General features: G+C 37.0%; 1 protein-coding gene and 2 pseudogenes across 7 annotated transcripts in view; all 3 read left to right on the plus strand.

Annotated features, from left to right (window-relative positions):
- PGBD2 (piggyBac transposable element derived 2) overlaps nt 1–23,387 on the plus strand; it is a 59,891-nt gene extending 36,504 nt beyond the window's left edge. For 3 of the 7 annotated variants that reach the window (XR_002825725.1, XR_002825726.1, XR_002825723.1), the window contains 2 exons: nt 788–913; nt 8,831–8,894. The gene's annotated coding sequence lies outside the window, so the exon portion shown is untranslated. Of the gene's footprint in view, nt 1–787; nt 914–8,830; nt 8,907–22,894 lie in introns of those variants that run through there. The other 4 variants (XR_002825727.1, XR_002825728.1, XR_002825729.1 and 1 more) reach the window with 3 other exon arrangements.
- On the plus strand, nt 6,016–7,077 carry LOC111822592 (olfactory receptor 2AK2-like; annotated as a pseudogene).
- On the plus strand, nt 20,440–21,704 carry LOC101347710 (olfactory receptor 2L5-like; annotated as a pseudogene).
- Nucleotides 23,388–23,766: the final 379 nt, after the last annotated feature.

Consider the following 23,766-nt stretch of genomic DNA (forward strand, 5'->3'; position numbering starts at 1 on the left):
TAAGTGTTCCAATCTCCCCACAACCTCTCCAACATTTGTTATTTTCTGTTTTTTGATTAGTGTCAATAATGTCGGGGTGAGATGGTATATTATTGTAGCTTTGATTTGCTTTTCCGTAATGGCTAATGATTGTGTGCATTTCCTCATGTGTCTGTTAGTTGCCTGAATGTCTTCTCTGTTGAAATATCTGTTCATATCCTTTGCCCATTTTTTAATTGGATTATTTGTCTTTTTGTTGTTGAGGTATTGCAGTATCTTGTAGATTTTAGAGATTAGATCCTTGTTGGATATATCACAGCCAAAACATTTTCCCAGTGTGTAGGTTTTCTTTTTACTCTTTTGGTGAAGTCTTTTGATGAGCATAAATGTTTAATTTTTTAGGAGCTCTCAGTTATCTAGTTTATCTTCTGGTGTTTGTTCATGGTCAATAATGGTTTGTATCTTAATTTATACCATATATTAAGCCCCCTAGTGTTGTCCCAGAGCCCTGATGGCATAGTAGTTAAGCATTCAGCTGCTAACCAAAAGGTCAGCAGTTTGAATCCACCAACCACTCCTTGGAAACCTTACGGGGCAGTTCTACTCTGTCCTACAGGATGGCTATGAGTCAGAATCAACTCAACAGCAATGGGTTTGGTTTCTTTTTTTTTTTTTGGTTTTAGAGTTGTCCCTATTTTTTCTTTCATGATCTTTATAGTTTTAGGTTTTATATTTGGATCTTTGATCCAGTTTGAATTAGTTTTTGTGTATGGTGTGAGGTATGAGTCCTGTTTCACTTTTTTTACAGATGAACTTCCAGTTTTGCATACATCTAGTTTTGGAGTAAAACTTAAGTGCCCATCAACAGATGAATGGATAAACAAACTATGGTAAATACGCAGAATGGAATACTATGCAACAGTAAAGAACAATGGTGAGTCTGTAAAACATCTCACAACATGGATGAATCTGGAGGGCGTTATGCTGAGTGAAAAAAGTCAATCACAAATGGACAAATATTATATAAGACCACTATTGTAAAAACACACGAAAATGTTTTCACACAGAAAGAAACAATATTTGATGGTTACAAGGGAAGGGAGGGATGGGGATGGAAAAACAATAGATAGTAGATGAGTAGTAACTTTGGTAAAGGGTAAGATGGTATACAATACTGGGGAAGTCAGCACAACTTGACCAGTGCAAAAGCATAGAAACTTCACAGACAATCCTAACTGCCCTGAGAGACTGAGTTACTGGGCTGAGGGCTGAGGACCATGGTCTCAGGGAACATCTAGCTCAACTGGCATAATATAGTCTACAAAGAAATTGTTCTACATCTGACTGTGAGGAGTAGTGTCTGAGGTCTTAACAGCTTGTAAGCAACCGTCTAAGATGCATCTACTGGTCCCGTCCTGGCTGGAACAAAGGAGAATGAAGAAGACCAAAGACACAAAGGAAAGATTAGTCCAAAGGACTAATGGATGACAACTACCACAACCCCAACCAGACCGAGCCTAGAACAACTAGATGGTGCCTGGTTACCACCACTGACTGCTCTGGCAGGGATCACAATAGAGGGTCCCAGACAGATAAGGAGAAAAATGTAGACCAAAATTCAAATTCACACACACAGACACACACACACAAACAAAAGACCAGGCTTGCTGGTCTGACAGAGACTGGAGAAACTCCAAGAGTATGGCCCCCTGACACCTTTTTAACTCAGTATTGAATTCACTTCTGAAGTTCCCCCTTCAGCCACAGATTAGATAGGTCTATAGGGCCAACAATAACACACATGGGGGACATGTTTCATAGTTCAATCATGTACATACGAAACTAATGGGCACACTAGCCCAAAAGCAAAGATGAGAAGGCAAGGAGGGATAGGAAAACTGGATGAATGGAAACAGGGAAACTGGAGTGGAGAAGGGGAGAGTGTTGACACGTCGTGGGGTTCGCAACCAATGCCACAAAACAATTTGTGTATTAACTGTTTAATGAGAAATTAATTTGCTCTGTAAACTTTCACCTAAAGCATAATTAAAAAATAGTTGGGTCTGTTGTAATGCTCCCTTCTTATTTGGGTTATTTGCTTCCTGTCCTGTTTTTCTTTCATCAGTTTGGCCAATGGTTTATCAATTTTGTTGATCTTTTCAAAGAACCAACTTTCAGTCTCGTTGATTCTTTCTTTTGTCTTTCGAATCTCTATTTGACTTGTTTCTGCTCTAATCTTTATTATTTTCTTTCTTCTGGTGCCTATGGGCTTCTTTTACTGTTCTCTTTCTATTTCTTCGAGTTGTAGGGCTAATGTTTTGATTTTGGCCCTTTCTTCTTTTTGGATGTGTGCATTTATTGCTATAAACTGACCTCTGAGCACTGCTTTTGCTGTGTTCCCAAGGTTCTGTAGGATGTGTTTTCATTCTCATTTGATTCTATGAATTTATTTATTCCATCCTTATTTCTTTTATTACCATGTTGGTTTTAATCAAGGAGTTATTCAGTTTCTGTGTATTTGAATTTTTTTCCTTGCTCTTTCTGTAGTTGATTTCTACTTTTTTGGTGTTGTTATTACAGAGAATGCTTTGTATTATTTTGGTTGTATTTTATTGAGGGTTGCTTTGTGGCCTAAAATGTGGTCTATTCTGGAGAATGTTTCATGTGTGTTGGAAAAAATGTATACTTTGCTGTTGTTGGGTGGAGTGTTCTATATATGTTTATGAGGTCAAGTTGATTGATTTTGGCCTTTAGATCTTCTGTGTCTTTGTTGAGTTTCTTTCTAGATGTTCTGTCCTTTACCGAGAGTGTTGTGTTTAAGTCTCCTGCTATTATTGTGGAACTGTCTATTTCTCTTTTCAGTGTGGTTAAAGTTTGTCTTGTGTGTATTTTGGAGCCCTGTCATCGGTGCATAGATATTTATTGAGGTTATGTCTTCTTGGTGGATTTTCCCTTCAATCATTATATAATGTTCTTCTTTGTCTTTTAAGGTGAATTTGCCTTAAAGTCTATTTTATCTGAGATTAGTATTGCCACTCCTGCCCTTTTTTGGTTAATGTTTGCTTGATATATATTTTTTATCCTTTATTTTTTAGTATATTTAATCTTTGTGTCTAAAGTGTGTCTCTCGTAGACAGCATTTTGATGTGTCATTTTTTTTTTAATCCATTCTGCCACTCTCTGTCTCTTTTTGAGTGTACTTGAGCCATTTACATTCAATGTGATTATTGATAGGTAGGAGTTTATTGCTGTCATATTGTGCTTTTTTTCTGTGGTATTGATGTTTTCTTTGTTCCTCTTACCTTCCTGTGATGAGTTTATTTATTTTTTGTGTGGAGCTTCTTTTCTTTTCTTTCATTTTTATGGACTTTGTGTTTACTGAGTCTTTATGTTTTTCTCCTTTTTAAATCTGATGAGTAGGTTTGTTAACTGTCTTTGTGGTTGCCTTGATATTTACCCTTATCTTCCTAAGTTTGAACCAGACTTTTATTACTTGATATTGACTTGACTACCTCTCTATTTGAAAGTTCTATACCTATATCATTTATTCCCCCTTTTATTATTTTGACATTGTTGTAATTTACAGATTGACATCTGTGTTTCCCTGTTTTAAGTCTTTTAGCTTCGTTTTATTATTGAGAGTTCTTTACCAAGGTTGGTGTCAGGCTTATGCTGTCCTGTGTCCTAGACTCAGGATGTTATCTGATGTTGTTGGTTCTCTAACCAAAGAAATCCCTTTAATATTTTTTATAAATTTGGTTTGATTTTTATGAATTCCTTAATTTCTGTTCATCTGGAAATGTCCTAATTTTGCCATAATATTTGACATAGGGTTTTGCAGGATATGTTATTCTTGGTTGGCAATTTTTTTCTTTCAAGGTTTCATATACATTATCCCACTGCCTTCTTGCCTGCATAGTTTCTGCTGAGTAATCAGAGATTAGTCTTATTTTTTCTCCTGTCTAAGTGACTTTTCGTTTTTCTTGAGCTTCTGTCAGGATTCTTTCTTTGTCTTTGGTTTTTGCAAGTGTGATTATGATATGTCTTAATGACTTTCTTTGGGGTCTGTCCTATGTGAGCTTCGTTGAGCTTCTCGGATGGTCAGCTTTTTGTCTTTCATGATGTGTGGGAAGTTTTCTGGTAGCAAATCTTCAACAATCTTCTCTGTTTTCCATATTCTCCCCCATTCTGGAACTCTGATCATGCTCAAATTTTTGCTCTTGATTGCATCCCACGTAATTCTTAGATTTTCTTCATTCTTTTCTCTGATTTTTCTGTAAACAAATTGGCATCCATGAATTTGTCTTCAATGTTGCTGATTCTGTCTTCCATTGTTTCAAATTTGCTACTAAAACCTTCTATTGAATTGTCAATTTCTGAAATTTTGTTTTTTATCTTTTGAATTTCTCATTGCTGTTTTTATATGATTTCTAATTGCTTATTTATGTTGACATTTTGTTCTTGTTTTATTTTATTGAATTCTATTGTTTTTTCTGTGTTTTCCTTGATTTTGGTTATGTTTTCCTTGTTTTTTTTCTGTGTTTTCCATGATTTTATCTATTTTTTTCTTGGTTCTGACTGTGTTTTCCTTGATCTCTTTCCTAATTTCTTGGAGAGCCCTAAATATTAGTCTTGTGAATTCCATGTCAGTAGTTGCACTGTCTTTTCTTCTACCAGAAGGTAATCTGATTCTTTATTTTGGTCCCTTGCCAGAGCCATCTTGTCATGCTTTTTAATGTTTTGATATTGTCTGCTGTCTCTGAGACATTAAGGTATTATTTTCTTTATTTATTAATTGTATTTTCATTTGTTTTGTCCTACTTTTTGTTTTGTTTTGATTTGTCAGCATGGGCAGCCAAGTGTGCTTTATTGCTTGCTTGCCTGTGGTTGTGATAGCTCTCATCACCTGTCTGGGAGGGCAGGGCAGCAACAGGCAGGATGAGCTGTTACACTATACACTGGTTTGGTGAGGTTGCTGAGGGTGAACTTGGTGGGAGCCGTCTGCCTCCTGATGTTGGTCCAGCAACATGGGAGAGTTCACAGCCTCTTGCCAGATGGGTAGTGTGTCACACGGGGAGATGTACGGGCTCTCTTCCTGCTGTTCACTAGCTGGTAGAGTGGTCAGTAGGGAAGGGCAGTGCAGGCCTGTTGCAGCATCAAATCTGAGGGTAGATGATGTTCTAACTGTGGTGGCATGGTGGGGTCTTGCAGGAAGGGTGGATGGCATACAGGGCTAGGTGGGTTGGAGAAAGAAAAGAGACAGAGAGAAAAAAAGCAGGGCAGCATGTGGTAGCCAGGAGGTGAGGGCAGGGTGGATCCAGGGGCTGGCAGGAAGTGGGGGAGGTGACATATGGGGCAGAAGTGTGAGAGGTGGGAAAGCATGTTTCTCTGGTTACCATGTAATCTGACTCCTCTTGGGAGCTCCGTGAAGTTGCTGTCCTGTACTTCCTGTCCAGGGTTGTTGCTGCATATGCCTGAGGATAGTGATGCTGTGCCTTGTTAGTTGGTAGGTTACCTGCATTCTATATCTCTCCTCGTTCTCTGTTTTCTGTTAGTTTCTTCTTCCATTCAGTGTTTGAGCTTGTTCTTTATCCCTTCATTTGATGCTTAGGGTTCCAGGATTGACATTTATATCTGTTTTACTTAGTTTTTTGAGTGTTTGATGCAGAGGGACAGCGTAGTGTGTCTGTCTAGGACATCATGTTGGCTCCACCTCCAGTGCTTTTATTTTTAATTGACTTGCTTGCAGACCTGTGCTTTGTTCTAGGGATCAGTGTTATGAAGCTAAGGGGAACATATTGAGGCACAGCAAAGGAAGTCAGTGTGATTATGTATATTCCACTGGGGATCCATCATCAAAAGTGCTGGTAAACTACTGGTAAATCAGCACTTTTATTCAACCTGTTTCTGACTGAAAGAGCCAGTGTCCAAAATACACTAAAAGTTGGACAAATTCAGTTTAAGAGTGTTTTACATTGTGTGGTACTAAAACAAACCAGACAAATATCATTTGATCAATTTATTTCTACTGATTTCACCTTTTTCCCCATAATTCTTTAGATAATATATAAAAAATTTTTTTGATTGCTTAACTTCCATAGACCAAAATTAATTGTAAAATAGTATCCATATTTATGTGGTTTTGCTTTTACCTCTAAAGAGACATCAAGGACAATGCATTTGGAGAACCACACAATCACTGAATTTATTCTTTTAGGTCTGCTTCAGTACACCTGTAACTCCCTTCTGTCTCTTTGTGCTTATCATCGTGATGTTCCTTGTCACCCTGACTGGAAATAGTTTCCTGATTCTGCTGATCCTAGTACACACCCACCTTCACACTTCTATTTATTTTTTTCTGCGGCAGCTCTCTCTCATAGACATCCTGTTCACACTTGCCATTGTCCCCAGGATGACTGACTACCTTCTGCACAGGACAGTCATCTCTGTTTCTGTGTGTAGGATACAGATATTCCTGGGGTTAGCCCTAGGTGGGACTGACTGTATCCTCTTAGGCCTCATGTCCTATGACCACTGTGTTGCCCTCTGCAAGCCTCTGCACTACCCTCTCCTCATGAACTGGCCACTCTGCAGGCAGATGGCTGTTAGCTCATGGACCAGTGGTTCTCTCAGTGCCTTAATTCATACAGTCTACACCATGAGTTTCCTCTTCTGTGAACACAGAGAAATTCATCATTTCTATTGTGAACTTCCTGGAATCTTGACTCTTCTGTGAGGACACCTTGTCCTATGAGACTGGGGTGTTGATCAGCATCATCATTCTGCTTCTTATTCCATTTTTAGCCATTCTTGTCTCCTACACACTCATCTTGGTCACTATCATTCAGATGGCTTCCACTGAGGGCCGGAAGAAAGCATTCTCCAGCTGGTCATCTCATCCAACAGCGGTCAGTCTATATTATGGTGCCATCATTTTCATGTACATGCGGCCGATCTCTTCCCACACTTCAGGCCAAGATAAAGTAATGTCTATCTTTTACACCATTCTCACTTCCATGCTCAACCCCATGATCTATAGTCTTCAGGGGGGCCCTGGGAAAAGTCCTATGGAGGTGCTCATTATATTCTAAAATGTGAATATCAAGTTTCAGTGGATATTATGCGTTACTGGGTAGAAGTCTGAAAACCATAATAAGTCAGCAGGCAATAGTCAGAAACATGAATGCCAGATGCTTGTATGAAGAGATAGAAAGCAAGATAGAGAGTATATAGAAGTTATTTCCTGCTGTCTTTAGCCTCACATTGACACCAGTTTCAGAAGTACATTTTACCATTAAACCTACTCTTCAGGGTTCTACATATGAGTCAGAATGTTTATCATCTTTTCCCCTGCTGGCTTAGAAACTGGCCTTTTAGAGTCTGCTAACAGTAACAGAATGCCTGAGCCTTATCCATGAATCATCATCATGGGTAATTCTTTAATAAATGGTATCGTTGGTTTTCATTTTTGCTCTTGTTGCTAAATTAATGATGTGAATTGAAAAAAGACCACCCGTTGACTTCATAACTCTTTTATTGATAAATTTGTGGAAACCCAACACTCACCAGGTTTTTACTCATCATTTAGTACAATTTTTGGAACTTAAGGCCCTAGTGGCACAATGGTTAAGCATTCAGCTGCTAATCAGAAGGTTGGTGGTTTGAACCCACCCAACAGCTGCACAGGAGAAAGACCTGGTGATCTGCTTCCGTAAAGATTACAGTCTAGAAACCTTATAGGATAGTTCTGTTCTGTCATATGGGATCACAATGAGTCGGAATTGAGTCAGTGGCACCCAACAACAACAAGAACAAGGCAGATGGTGGGATCTGGATAAATCATGATATTAAAGGCAAACAAGAAATAAATATGGAATACTGGAGTCATTCTCTGAGCTACATACTAGGAAAGCAAGTTTAAAATACATATTAACTAGACTCAAGAATTGTTCAGAGTGGAGAGTAGCCAGCAACTCAAGTGCAAAGACTAAATAGCCAAGCCTATAATCCTGCATCCTTTTATCTGATATTTTCAAGTTTATGCACAAAGACTTTATCATAGCAGGTCAAACAGGACCTAAGACAAAATGTAAATGTCCGTAAGTCCCTGGTGTCCTTGATTTTCTCTTTTGATGGAGGTTCTAACAAAATATATAGTATACAATGTAGCAAGTTCAAAGAGTAATAAGTCAGGAGTGTAAAACCTACTGACTGGAAGATATTGGTATCAAATATAAGAAGTTTACAACCAATAAAGCTAGACAGATCTACTAATCTATCTGGAAGAGCTTAATGATTAGATGTGCTAGGCTTCAAATAACCATTTCACCAATATCTAATGCAATTAGATTGGACAATTTATTTGACCACATTGTGTCAGTTTACTCACTTACAGATTGTTATAAGACATACTTTGTGTTATTGTGAGCATAAAACGAGTATTTTCACTGAAAATGATTATGTGTGTTTTTTCTCACTCTATCTCTTGACCATGTCTAGGAACTCATGCTCATCTTTTCATTCACATTTATAGAAGTATTTTAACTGTCACTTGAAGACAGCTCATCCTGTACAAAGGAATATATTTGAATAAAAGAAATATCTAGCTTTATTGACTCCCTTTTAAGCTACATACATGATTTTTTTTTATTAATGTAACTGTTTACTTAGTCTGATTTATATATGTTACATGAAGAGCTAAAAATAGTGCTCATAAATATCTGTGCGATCTTCGATATTCCCTAGCTTTCACTGAATTTAAGTCATAGCCATGTGTTTCACTCCGTGCAATAGACTATGATTACGAGTGAAGTATGTCACTCTCAGCCAGCTCTCTGTCTTCTCCTGCCAGGGAGACCCTGGGAGGCCATGTGATCCAGAATGGCAGAGCTACAAAAGAAAGAGGACAACTCAACCCATCTCAGAAGGTGACATTAAAGACAAATAAATTTTGCTGTGTCAAGACACTGAACTTGCCTATTGTTATAGCTAGCATTAATTTTCCTAATATAGCATAATATACCATAAAAATTTCCCCTAAAAATTCTTTAACTTGTGAGATAAATGATTCAACATAAAGCAAATTTTATGATGTGAATAAGGGAAACTTGTGTTGATGCTAATGGTTGCATTTTATTTTCCTTGAAAAAGTTTTATGTGCATCACATTATTTGCATATTTATAAATTGGAAAAATGGATTAATTCAAGTTCTTTATAAAATATATGTAACTTTCTAAATCTTTATGAATTTTCTTTTTAATTAAATAATTTGCCATTGCATAAAAATATTTACATTGTATATTTAAGAATACTTGTTGTGAACATGAAGCTTTACACAGTTAACTTTATGAAACACTGAAAACATGTCACAGTCTTATTTAAAAAAAAATTTATTGTTGTAAAATATGCACTTACTGAACACTAGTATATAATACATACAAATACAGAAAACTTCAGTGAAATCATGTTTTAGCAATCCAAACAGACAGCATTTGGCTCATTCTTCACTGAGTTAGGGTAGTCAAACCTGTGAAAACATCTGGAAAATGTATCACATCTCCCCACACACACAATCCTGGCCAAAGGCCATCCTGTATTATTAGTGAATCACCCTCCACTGACCTAGTCTCAGGTGGTATTGCCAAGCAAACACAAACAAGACAACAAATATCAGGATGAACATCCTGGTAAAGAAACCTAGAGCATATGGTTACCAATGTCTCAATAGATGTACGTGAAGTGTTAAGCTCACTACAGAGAGGTGAATGTGTGCTTTCCTGTAGAAATAATTCATGGAAGTTTGTTTTGGCAATGTATGCAGGACTACCATGAAGGTGGAAAGACAATGAAAGGTACTGATTCTAACTTGTCTGAGAAACATGTAAATGTTTTAGAGGAACTTTGATTACAAATAATAAAGAACCACTCTTTGTTAAGTGCTGGTGTAAGTGACTGACAAATTCCACATCTCAATAACCAGGGGACTTCAAAAAGGAAATTTTATTTGATTCTAATGGGTATAAAATTACCATGTATAGTTATTTAAAAAATAAAAATCAAAAGACATTAGATGACCACATGTGCACATTTTCTTTTTTTGTCTTTTTATTATGGTAAACTCATATGTGGCAAAAACATTTGACATTTTAACAATCTTCACATGTACAGTTCAGTGGCATTAGTTATGTTCATCATGTTATTCAGCCGTCTTCCTTATCTGTTCCCAAATTATACCATCACTATTAACAGAAGCCCAGTTGTTGATAGTTGCCGCAGAGTCGATTCCGAATCATGGCGACCCTACCTGTGCAGAGTAGAACTGCTCCATAGGGTTTTCCAGACTGTGACCTTTCAGAAGCAGATCACCAGGCTTATCTTTCAAGTTGCCTCTGGGTGGGCTCAAACTGCCAACCTTTTGGCTATTAGTTGAGTGCTTAACCATCTGCTCCACCCAGGGACTCCACAGAAGCTCAGATATATTTCAAATGTCTAAATTTCATGAATGTGGCAGTCATGAGGTGGGACCTTGTCTAATTCTCTATAATTCAGTTAAGAAGTTCATACATAGCATCAACCAGTGAAGTATCTTTAATGCCACCACTTTTCACCTTTATTCTAGAATAGATTGTATGTAATCACAAAAGTTAGTCCAAGAATTGAACAGAATTTATGTTTTAGGCACAAAGAGAACTGTTGGGCACTTTTTAAGACATAATGTTCTCTTTGTGACTAAAACAGAAGTTCTCTTCAATTCTTGGAACAACATTTGTGATCACATAAATCTATTTTTGGATGAAGATGAAAAGTGGTGAAGTTAAAGATACTTCAGTGGTTGAGTTGTGTATGAATTTCTTAACTAAATTATGGAGAATAAGACAAAGAGCTTCACTCTGAAATCTGCCCCATTCATAAAATTTAGACATTTGAAACAAGATAGATGATAGTGGTTGATAACTGCCAAAATAAAAGTATATGTGAACAAAACCAAAACCATGAATAGACAAAATTTATTTGGCATGAGCTGACCAAAGAAATTTACATAGCAGGAGTGTATTTTAGAAGAGGATTAAAAGATAAATAGGATTTAACACCTTGTACAATGTTGAGAAGCAAGTACCAGGACTAGGGGAAAGTGGATGTTTTAGAAGAGTAGACAGAAGTATGCTGTGGCTGAAACCTGCTGCAGAATCTCTGAAACAGAGCTGAAGGTAGCAACAAAGTTGAGGATGTTGGTAATGTGACATTATTCATATGGAGTTATACCATAGGTACTGGAGATGTTTACATGCAGATGACTGATATATCTTTTATTCTATTTTAAATTGCCCTTTGACAGTGTAGTTAACTATCTGGAAACAGTGATGCTGTACTTAAGGTGGTTAAGTAGAGGAGAAGTAGAGTTCAGAATTAGATTACAAGTGGGCAGGAGGAGAGGGCTTTTTTTTAATTTTTATTGTGGTTTAGGTGAAAGTTTACAGCTCAAGTTAATTTCTCATACAAAAATTTAGCACGTATTGTTTTGTGACATTAGTTGAAATCCCCACAATGTGACAGCACAATCCCCCTTTCCACTCTGGGTTCCCTGTATCCAGTCAACCAGTTCCTGTCCCTTCCTGCCTTCTCATCCTGCCTCCGGACAGGACCTGCCCATTTGGTCTCGTGTATCTGATGGAACTAAGAAGCACATTCCTCGCCTGTATTATTTTTTGTTTTCTAGTCCTGTCTAATCTTTGTCTGAAGAATGGACTTTGGGAATGGTATCAGTTCTGGGTTAACAGATTGTCCAAGGGCCATAGTTTCGGGGGTTTCTCCAGTCTCTGTCAGACCATTAAGTCTGGTCTTTTTATGTGAATTTGAGTTGTGCTCCACACTTTTCTCCTGCTCTGTCTGGGACTCTCTGTTGTGTTCCCTGTCAGGCCGGTCATTGGTGGTAGCTGGGCACCATCCAGTTCTTCTGGTTTCAGGCTGGTGGAGTCTCTGGTTTAGGGGTTCTTTAGTCTCTTGAGCTAATAGTTTCCTTGTGTCTTTGGTTTTCTTCATTCTGCTTTGCTGCAAGCAGGATGGGACCAATTGATGCATATTAGATGGCCGCTAGCAAGCTTTTAAGACCCCAGAAGCCACTCACCAAAGTGGGATGCAGAACATTTTCTTAATAAATTTTGTTATGCCAATTGACCTAGTTGTCCCCCAAAATTATAGTCCCCAGGCACCAGCCCCAGCTACTCTGTCCCTCAAAGTGTTTGGACATGTTCAGGAAACTTCTTAGCTTTTGCTTTGGTCTAGTTGTGCTGACTTCCCCTGTATTGTGTGTTGCCCTTCCCTTCATGGAAGTTGATCCTTGTCTACTATCTAGTTAGTGAATTCCCCCTCCCCCTCCCTCACCAACCTCATAACCATCAAAGAATGCTGTTTTCTGTGTTTAAAACTTTTCTTGAATTCTTATAATAGTGGTCTCATACAATATTTGTCCTAATTGACTAATTTCACTCAGCCCTCCAGATTCATCCACATAGTGAGATGCTTTGCGGATTCATCCGTGTTCTTTATCGTTGCATAGTATTCCATTGTGCGTATGTACCATAATTTGTTTATCCATTCATCTGTTGATGGGCACCTAGATTGTTTCTATCTTTTTGCTCTTGTGAACACTGCCAGAATGAACATGAGTGTGCGTATGTCTATTCATGTGACAGCTCTTATTTCTCTCCAATATATTCCTAGGAATGGGATTGCTGGATTGTATGGTATTTCTAACTTTTTAAGAAAGTGCCAAATCATTTTCCAAAGTGGTTGTACCATTTTACATTCCCACCAGCAGTACATAAGTGTTCCAATCTCTTCACAACCGCTCCAGCATTGATTATTTCGTGCTTTTTGGATTAGTGCTAGCCTTATTGGGGTGAGATGATATCTCATTGTAGTTTTGATTTGCATTTCTCTAATGTCTAATGATCGTGAGCATTTCCTCATGTGTATGTTAGCTGCCTGAATGTCTTCTTTGGTGAAGTGTCTGTTCATATCCTTTGCCCATTTTTTAGTTGGATTATTTGTCTTTTTGTTGTTGAGATGTTTCAGTATCTTGTAGATTTTAGAAATTAGACCCTTATTGGATATGCCGTAGCCAAAATTTTTTTCCCAGTGTGTAGGTTCTCTTTTTACTCTTTTGGTGAAGTCTTTTGATGAGCATAAGTGTTTGATTTTTAGAAGCTCCCAGTTATTTAGTTTCTCTTCTGGTGTTTGTGCATTGTTAGTTATGGTTTGTATACTATTTATGCCTTGTATTAGGGCTCCTAGCTTTGTCCCTATTTTTTCTTCCATGATCTTTATCATTTTCGATTTTATATTTAGGTCTTTGATCCATTTTGAGTTAGTTTTTGTGCATGGTGGGTCTTGCTCCACTTTTTTGCAGATGGATATCCAGTTATGCCAGCACTATTTGTTAAAGAGACTGTTTTTTTCCCCATTTAACAGTTTTTGGGCTTTTGTCAAATATCAGTTGCTCATAGGTGCATGGATTTATGTTTGGGTTCTCAATTCTGTTCCATTGGTCTATGGATCTGTTGTTGTACAGTACCAGACTGTTTTCACTACGTGGGGGTATAATTGTTTCTGAAATCTGGTAGTATGGGGTCTCCCACTTCTTCTTCAGTAATACTTTACTTATCTGGGGCCTCTTCCCTTTCCATAAAGTTGATGATTTGTTTGTTTGTTTTATATGCTATTGAATTCTATTGGTTAGAATTTTCTTGAGGATTTTTGCATCTATGTTCATGAGGGATATTGGTCTGTAATTTTCTTTTTTTGTGATGTCTTTACCTGGCTTTGGTATCAAGGTTACGCTGGTTTTATAGAATGAGTTTGGGAGTATTCCTTCCTTTTCTGTGTTCTGAAATGCCTTTACTAGTACTGGTGTTAACTCTTCTCTGAAAGTTGGGTAGAACTCTCCAGTGAAGTGTTTGGGCCAGAGCTTTTTTTTGTTAGGAATTTTTTTATTACCTCTTTTATCTCTTCTTTTGTTGTGAGTGTATTTAGATTTTCTACCTCAGTTTGTTTTAGTTTAGGTAGGTAGTGTGTTTGTTAATTTCCTCTAGGTTTTCAGATTTGTTAGAGTACAATTTTCCATTATATTCTGTTATGATCCTTTTTATTTCAGTTGGGTCTGTTGTGATATTGCCTATCTCATTTCTTATTTGGGTTATTTGCTGCCTTTCTTGTTTTTCTTTTTTCAGTTTGGCCAGTGGCTTATTGATTTTGTTGATCTTTTAAAAGAACCAACTTTTGGTCTTGTTAATTCTTTCAATTGTTTTTCTATTCTCTATTTCATGTATTTCTGCTCTAATCTTTATTATTTCCTTTCTTCTGGCATCTGAGGGCTCCTTTTGGTGTTCTCTTTCTATTTGTTCGAGTTGTATAGTTAATGTTTTGATTTTGGCCCTTTCTTCTTTTTTGGATGTGTGCATTTATTGCTATAAACTGACCTTTGAGCACTGCTTTTGCTGTTTTCCAAAGGTTCTGGTAAGATGTGTTTTCATTCTCATTTGATTCTGTGAATTTCTTTATTCTGTCCTTGGTTTCTCCTATAACCCAGTAGTTTTTGAGCAGGGCATTGTTCAACTTCTGTGTATTTGAATTTTTTGCTGGCTGTTTCTGTTATTGATTTCTACTTTTATGGCCAGAAAATATGCTTTGTAATATTTCAATGTTTTGGATTCTGTTTGCTTTGTGGCCTAAAATGTGGTCTATTCTGGAGAATGTTCCATGTGCATTGGAAAAGAAGACATACCTTGCTGCTGTTGAATGGAGTTCTGTATATGTCTATGAGGACAAGCTGATTGATTGTGGCATTTAGATCTTCCATATCTTTATTGATTTTCTTTCTAAATGTTCTGTCCTTCACTGAAAGTGGTGTGTTGAAGTCTCCTACTATTATTGTGGAGCTGTCTATTTCTCTTTTCAATGCTGTTAGAGTTTGTTTTACATATTTTGGAGAGAGGGCTGTTTTTGATACAACATTGTTCAGTAGTATCTCTTGAATAGAAGTGTAAACAAAAAACAGTTTTTTTTTGTTTTTTTTTTTTGAGCTAATTTTCAAACATGATATCTGAGTTAGGAGAGAGAAGAGAGCCAGGCTGAGAATGATTGGAACTGTCTTATGCAGAGTCTATCCATGTGAAAACTGAAGACAACTGAGGTGTGCAGGAGACATTGGGAATAAAGATAACAATGCAGAGTCAAGTCCTCAATACAGATCATGGAAGCTGCTGTTTCCTGTGCATTCCTTTGCCAGTGAAGGGAGAAGTGGTTGCTTGGTATCCAAGGCTTTATCTTATTGCTGCCTCTACTGTCTTTTGCCTTGTATGCTCACTAAATTTTTTGTGGAATTAGAATAATAATATTTTTACTGATAACTTGGCAATGTTCTCGTGGCGTGCAAATGGTAGACGTGTACAGAGAAAAAATTGGAAAGGCTTTATCTGTATAATCTTAGTAGATAACAAGTGTGTAAATTAAGAAGAAGATGAAGATGAAAAAGAAGATCAAAACCATTAATCTAGGATTTCTCCACCTCGACAAAATTGACATTTTACGCCTGATAATTCTTGGCTCTGTGAGGGGCTGTTTGCTGCATTGTGGAATATTTAGCAACATCCCTGGCCTCTACCCACTAGGTACCAGCAGCACTCTGAACATTTGTGACAGCAAAAAATGTCTCTGGACATTGACAAATAGCCCCTGGGCAGGAGAATCACCTCCAAGTTGAGAACCACTGCATTAGCTAATTCCTTCTACCTGTTCAATATATTAGGAACAAGCTCAAAGTATTAAATTCACTAGACCAAGGTCACATTCTTAATAAGTAGTAGTTCTAGAATTCAATCTAAGGTTCGTTTCTAAATTCTGCACAGCGTATTTGTGAAATATGCCTACCCATTCCCATCGTGACACGTAATTCAAAGGATGCATTCTAGTAGTCTCTATATATATTCTCTCTCACTTGTGTATATTTATATAATATATATATATTGTGATTCTAGTTTGTGGAATTTTATGGAAACACATTTATAAACACAAATTCTCACTTTGTATCCCAATAATTGCAAATATAATTTGTTTATATATAAAATAAAATAATTAAATGTTTAAATCACTCAATCACACAATATAAGGCTCTCTTTTGTCTGTCTTGTCTTGGAATCAGTTGAGGAAAGCTTTGGTGAAATAAGGGATCCCTTACAGGATTACATGCATGGATGCATAAGGAGGACACGACAATAGAGGTGGGATGTTCAGCATCTACATCTGAGCCTCGTTTGGTTAGAAATGCTAGAACAGCTAAAGGATTACCATACTAAATTTATTTCTGCCTTAGCTGCATATTTCCTGGTAAGGATTATTGCTAGTCTGAAAGGTCACTGAAGAAAAAAAGGGAAGCAGAGTTTTGGAACAGTTTTGGCTGGAGGACAAAACTCTGAATTGGAATCAGAAAATATGAATTCAGCCCAGCTCTGTCAACAGAACACTGCATGGTCTTGAATTAATGACTCCAAATCTTTGAGTTTTCATTTTTTCTACTGTGTAATAATGGAAATGTGTTTTAAATATCTGTATCAACAATAAATGCATGAATTCTAAAAGTGAATCAAATTATCTCAGTACTTCATTGTCAAATGTCTAAAGAGGAGGATAGGGAGCATGTGCCTATGCAAAGAAAGTAGTTACAGATGTGGTAACATGGCAGTCACTTCCAAACTGGAACTGCAAGTGGAGGGTTTTCCTCTTTATGACAGTGCAGACTTCTGCAACCTGATTTACAGAGATAGAATGGGTGTTCTTTGGTAAACACATCTTTCTAGGTAAGGACAGGTTTTGATTGTAAGCAGCACATGAGTTGGACTGCATTTAGATGTGTGAGTGATGATGTGAGGCTCTCTTCCCTGGCTTCTTAGAGGCTGGACTGGGAAATATTGGATTGTTGCAGGAAAACAGGGAAATATCGTTAAGCTTGGAGATGTGAAGAAAGATGTCTGTAAGGAGAAGATGTTGAAATGTGTAAGCTTTAAACACTAAAACAATTTAATTTTGGCATAAATTATCTTTTCTTTTTTTTTTAAATTAATTAATTTATTTTTTTAAATTGTACTTCAGGTGAAGGCTTACAGAACAAATAGTTTCTCATGAAACAGTAGTACACATGTTGTTTTATAACATTGGTTAACAACCCCACAACATATTAACCCTCTAACTTCTCAACCTTTTTTTTTTTTGGTGAAAATACACATAGCCAAAGATACACCATTTCAAAAATTTCTACATGCACAGTTCAGTGACATTGACTACGCTCTTCCAATTGTGCTGTTATTCTCACTTAAGATGAAGGCTTACAGAACAAAATAGCTTCTCATTTAACAGTTACTACAAATGTTGCCCTATGACAATGGTTAACAATCTCACAACACATCAACAATATCCTTACTCAAACTTGGGTTCCCTATCACCAGCTTCCTTGTCCCCTTCTGCCTTCTGGCCCTTGTCACTGGACTCCTGTACCTCGTTAGTCTCGTTTGGTTTTACGGGGCTGTCCACTCCCAGGCTGAACAGTAAACCTCGGAGGTAACTTCACCACTGAGCTAAAAGGGTCTCTGGGGGCCATACTCTTGAGGTTTCTCCAGTCTCCTTTAGGCCAGTAAATCTGGTCTTTTTTTTGTGAGTTAGAATTACGCTCTACATCATTCTCCAGCTCCGTCCAGAACCCTCGGTTGTGATCCTGGTCAGAGCAGTCAGTGGTGGTAGCCGGGCACCATCTACCTGTACTGGACTCAGTCCGGTGGAGGCCTTGGTAGCTGTGGACAATTAGTCCTTTGGACTAATCCTTTCCTTGTATCCTGTTCTCTTCATTCTCCCTTGCTCCCGAAGGGATGAGACCAGTGGAGTATCTTAGATGGCTGCTCACAGGCTTTTAAGACCCTGGACACTACTTACCAAGGTAGAATGTAGAGCATTGTCTTTATAAGCTGTGTCATGCCAATTGAGCTAGATGATCCCTGAGACCATGGTCCCCAGAGCCCTCCGCCCAGCAATTCAGTCCCTCAGGGAGTTTGGATGTGTCTATGGGGCTTCCATGACCTTTCCTGTACAAGTTGTGCCCGTTTCCCCTGTATTGTGTACTGTCTCACTCTTCACCGAAGATACCACATAAGTTATCTTTTCAAATACATTTTCCACCATCTACTACCTACCATCAATAGAGAATTCATGTTTAAAGAGCTATTTTAAAGGAAGTTTTGGATGGCTAAAAAGTGAACCACCCTTCTGATTCATTACATCTCATAATGTGAGTAATGTGGCTATCTTTTTAGCTGGTGATATAGGAATCTCCACATAAATTCTATGAATGCCAGTTTTTCATCTACCAAATGTGGATGTCTTCATAAGCTTGTTCTTGGTGTGGCACAGTGCCTGACACATGCTCTGGATGCTGGGTAGAGATGGTCGATGAAAATTTGACTGTATTCTTCACCTTCCCTGTACAGAAACAGACCAGGGGCATGGCTAACACTTTCTCACACCCACTATGTAACTTTGGACAGATATGTTACTGCGATCTATTTTCTCCTTTTTATAGTGAAATCAATGCTGATGCAAAATTCTCAAAGTTGTTGTTGTTAGCTGCCGTTGAGTTGTTGCCGACTCATAACGACACTATGTACAACATTTTAAATACTGCTTGGTCCTGTGCCATCCTCACAGTCTTTGCTATGTTTGAGCCTATTATTGCAGCTACTGTGCCAATCCATCTCATTGAGGGACTTCCTCTTTTTTCCTGACTCTCTACTTTACCAAGCATGATGTCCTTCTCCAGGGACTCGTCACTTCTGATAATATGTCCAAAGTTCTTGAGACGACGTCTTGCCATTCTCTCTTCTAAGGAGCATTCTGACTGTCAAAGACTTTATTAACAAGATAGATTTGTTCATTCTTCTGGCAGTCTATGGTATATTCAATATTCTTTGCCAACACCATAATTCAAATGCATCAATTCTTCTTTGGTCTTCCTTATTCATGGTTCAGCTTTCAAATGTATATAAGGCTATTGACAATACCATAGCTTGGGTCAGGCGCACCTTAGTCCTCAAAGTGACATCTTTGCTTTTAACACTTTGAAGAGGTCTTTTGTAAAGTTTTTATGGATATTGAAAATAATCAATTCAGGTAAAATGTTTTGTAAATGTAGTATAAATGCGTTTGTTATTGTTATGTCAGTGGCTACATGCCGACGAAAAAGGACACATTTTAAAACTTCTCTTTGAAAATTAAAACGAGCATTTTGTAGATACATTTGAACCTTTGTTAAGAAAATCTTTGACTTTGGAGAAGTCGTATCACATAATATTAAGAACACAAGAAGAGTGTGAATTGTATAATAAAGAGTTGCCTTATTGGGATCAGGTACCAGGTCCAATGTACCATCTAATATTTCTATGACCTTCTTTAAATCCCTTCTTGAAAAGTGAATAGAATAATCATCTTTCCATTGAAATTCCAACATCAAAAATGTGCTGAAATCTTTTATCTGGCATTTCTTTCCTTCTTTTTTTTTTCTTCTCTTGAGAAAACAACTAACAACATTTTTATTCCATTGCCATGACTTTAATTGTGTTTTAAGAAGAAGACAAGATAATTTTTTGGGATCACACTATCAATTTACCTCTGACTGGCACAGTTTTAAATGTAAGATAATTTTTAACATAATCAAAGAGACAGAGAGGGAGAAGCAGGAAAGGGGTCCTGCAACATTGAAATATTTTACTCTGGTATTTGGGGATATCTAAACAGAGTAGTAGATAATAGAAGGTTTAGTGAAGAGTCTATCTTATACTGACTAGTTAGCTATTGAGTTAGGAAATTGAAAAGGACCATTAATAGAGGAATTTAAAAATCAAGATAATAACTTTATAGTTGACTGTATTAGAAGATAACCACTTGTGTACTTCTGAGCCAAAGCCAAATACTGATAACTAATATTTAGAAAGTTGTTTTGGGTAGAGTGACTTCAAGAATAAGTCTAGCTTCTCAATAAAATTAAAAAAAAAAAGTTGCAGTTACTAATGTATGTCTTAGGGAATAAGTAAATATTATAAACCTCAAAAAGAAAAATAAATCATGTTTGTGTCACTAAGTTTATTCCTATAGCAATTCCATTACTTATTCATTTCAACTTATTTTCAATTTTTAACGCACTCTGCTATAATGTATGTTATTGCTGATAAGTGAATTTATTAAGAACCATCATCCTTATCCTATTAAAATAGGTATGACATATTTTTCTTTTATTTTTTCATGGAAACTTTACTATAGATTTTGGATGTAAATGCATGACACCTTACATTGTATCTTTGTGTAATGGAATGGTGTTTCTAGTTAAAAAAAAAAAAGGTAAAATTGGTCACTCAGTTAAGCAACTGTATAATTTCCTGAAAAATTCATAGTTAGATCAATCATAGACATTAAAAAAACAAAACAAAACAAAAAACAGTTCACTATTCTTTATTTACTTTTCATACTCTTGTCTCTTACTTTAGGGAAAACTGATGAATATTCAATGGAGAGTTATAATGAAACATCAACTGATTTCCTTTTATTAGGGCTGTTCCCACCCTCAAGAATTGGTGTGTTCCTCTTCATTCTCATCATTCTCATTTTCTTAATGGCTCTAATTGGTAACCTGTCCATGATCCTCCTCATCCTACTGGATACCCATCTCCACACACCCATGTATTAGTCAGCTATCCCTTATAGACCTGAATTACATCTCCACCATTGTCCCCAAGAGGCTTCCAACTTTCTGTTTGGAATCAAGTCAATCTCCTTCATTGGATGTGGAGTCCAGAGTTTCTTCTTTTTGACCTTGGCGGGTGTCGAAGCATCTATGGCCTATGACGTTATGTGGCCATTTGCCTTCCTCTTCACTATCCTATCCGTGTGAGCAAAAGTTTGTGTGTGCTGATGACTACAGGATCTTGGATAATGGGTCTATCAATGCCTGTGTCCACACTGCGTACGCACTCCATATGCCCTATTGCCAATCCAGGGCCATCAATCATTTCTTCTGTGATCTCATAGCCATAGTGGCTCTGGCTTGCATGGACACTTGGATCTATAAGTACACAGTGTTTGTGAGAAGCACCTTGTTCCTTGTGTTTCCTTTCATTGGCATTACTTTTTCCTGTTGTCATGTTCTCCTTGCTGTCTACTGCATGCCCTCATCAGAAGGGAGGAAGAAGACCTATTCAACTTGCAGTACCCACCTCACTGTGGTGACTTTGTACTATGCACCATTTGCTTACAATTATCTATGTCCAAGGTCCTTCCAATCTCCAACAATAGACAAGGTTCTGGCAGTTTTCTACATTGTCCTCACCCCCATGCTCAACCCTGTCATCTATAGCCTGAGGAACAAGCAGGTGATGGCGGCCCTGAGATGAGTTATTCAGAGAATCTACTCTGTGAAAGTGTAGACAAGGTTCCTGCATTAGTCCTCAAGCTGCAGGTATTTGTCTATTCTGCAGTGAACAGTCATTCAGAAAAATATTATTCAAGGCATGAGGACAGGGTTTAAGTTAGTTATATTAGAAGATTTTAAAAAGTTGAAGTTTGATAAAATAATTGTATGTTACTAAGTCATAATTTTTGTTTTCTTCCTGAGGTGATTTTTTCCATCAATATAAAAAGCATATGTAGTCCACTAAATTTTAGAAATAAGGTTTTATTAATATGTAGAAATGAAAATGGAAACCACCTAACTTGAAGATATCATCCATCATGACAATTCTACTATACTTGATTTATATCTCAGTGTGTATAAATTAGAACAGAACAATAAATATTTTAGTGTGACTGAATCTAATCAAAAGCAAAATAATATTTTTTCATTAATTTAATCTTAATAGGTGTATACTGTTTCTATTTTCCCCCAATTTCAAAGGAAATGACAGATATAGGGATTTAGAATGTCTTACATAGCTATAGAGGAAATATGACAAGTTTATGTTTTCCAGGAGAAGGGTCCTGAATTTATCTGAAGGAATCCAAGAAAGTGATTTATTAACAGAAATCAGTTATTAGGGCTGAGGAGATACTAACTGAGCTATAAAAGAAGGAGGGTCTACTTTATAAGAGGATTAATGGAAGTTACAGCCTAATGAGTACAGATTATACTACTTCAGCCACTTCCAAAATGAGCACCCAGCATAGACTCCAATTTTGCATCTCAAGTAGCCACTAGTACCCTTATATGTTATGTACAATCTTATTCTCCACTCATTAGACTTGCAATTATATTGACACATTTTAGTGGGTAGTAGTGGGGAGTCATCTTCTCTGCACCAGTGTTTTAAATTGATACATCTGCTCAGTCTGTGCCATTATTTCCAGTAAAAAATGTATCAGCTTAAGTATGTATTCTGGGTGAAGAAAAATTGCTGTCTAGAGGAGAATACCGCTGATATACTATTAATTTTCTGAGGACAGATAAAGAGAGGAAGTTAGAATAAACATGTAATAAAAGCCCTGGATTAACAAAGTCAACACAGCCATGGATAACTGACATCTTAGAATTGGAAATCATCATTTTTTTCAGACTAGTACATGCACATTTTGAAGAAATGGTATGAATTTAGATGTCTTTATACTAATTCCAGTAAGCATTTAGAGTTTTCTCCACTAATAACTAAAAGCTTGATTTATTGAATGTCAAATGAGTATGACTTCCTTATCTCCAAATTTAAATGATGTGAAAATTTCTCATCATAAGAACTGTGTGATATCTAAATACTACTGTGGAAAAAGGTAATAGTTTTGTAACTAATAAAAGATTTACCTAGTCTCACATAACTTACTTTACTCTCACATTTGAAGGGGGAAGAAAAAAAGACAACTGCTGCTTTTGACCAATATTCAAATATCAAACACCTACTGAGCATTCATTGCATTGTTGGGGAGAAAATATTTCTTTTTCACAAAAAATGGTGAGTTGATTTGACAATTGGAAGCTAATCTAAGCTTCTTTTTTTTCTTTAATTAAAAAAATACACTCAATCATACCATCTTCTCAGTCTTGTCTATTGAGCATTTTTAAGTACCTTCTCTTTTCCTCAATCCTGAAATCATTGCCTTACTCCAGGTCTTCATCCTTTCTTTCCTAGACTCTTTTCTAGCAAAGTATTCCAACTGAATCAAAACAGAGTTTGGAATCTGACATTATCAGTTAGAGTTCTTAAGTGAAAGCACAGAGATAAGTTCAGCCCAATTCAATCAGAATATTATTATATGAAAATAGAATCTCTAGAAATGTAGGTGATTCAGGTTTAAAGATCATTAGCAAAGCTCAATATGTGCCTGAGAATGAGTCTTGCGAAGATAACACAGTTCACCCTCCTGGGAGCCATTCAGAGGCCCCAGAACCATATGGTTGGCACTTATGGAAGCTAGGTGAATTTACTGCTGTCTCATCCAAGTTTCCTTAGTCTGATTAATATCTGGTGTCATAGAATCTAATGCAGAGTCTAGGATGTATGGCTTCACCATAGCTTTAAGGTGTACAGGAAAGTGAGCATCTGAGTTCTATATTAGATACTGACCACCACCTGTCTGTCATTTTGTTGTACTGTGGTGGCTTGCATGTTGCTCTGATGCTAGAAGCTATGCCAATGTTTTTTTTTTTTTTAATTTTTTTAAATTGTACTGTAGGTGAAGGTTTACAGAACAAATAGTTTCTCATTAAACAGTCA

This window comes from Trichechus manatus, unplaced genomic scaffold (genome assembly GCF_000243295.1).
Source record: "Trichechus manatus latirostris isolate Lorelei unplaced genomic scaffold, TriManLat1.0 scaffold00181, whole genome shotgun sequence".
NCBI lineage: Eukaryota > Metazoa > Chordata > Mammalia > Sirenia > Trichechidae > Trichechus > Trichechus manatus.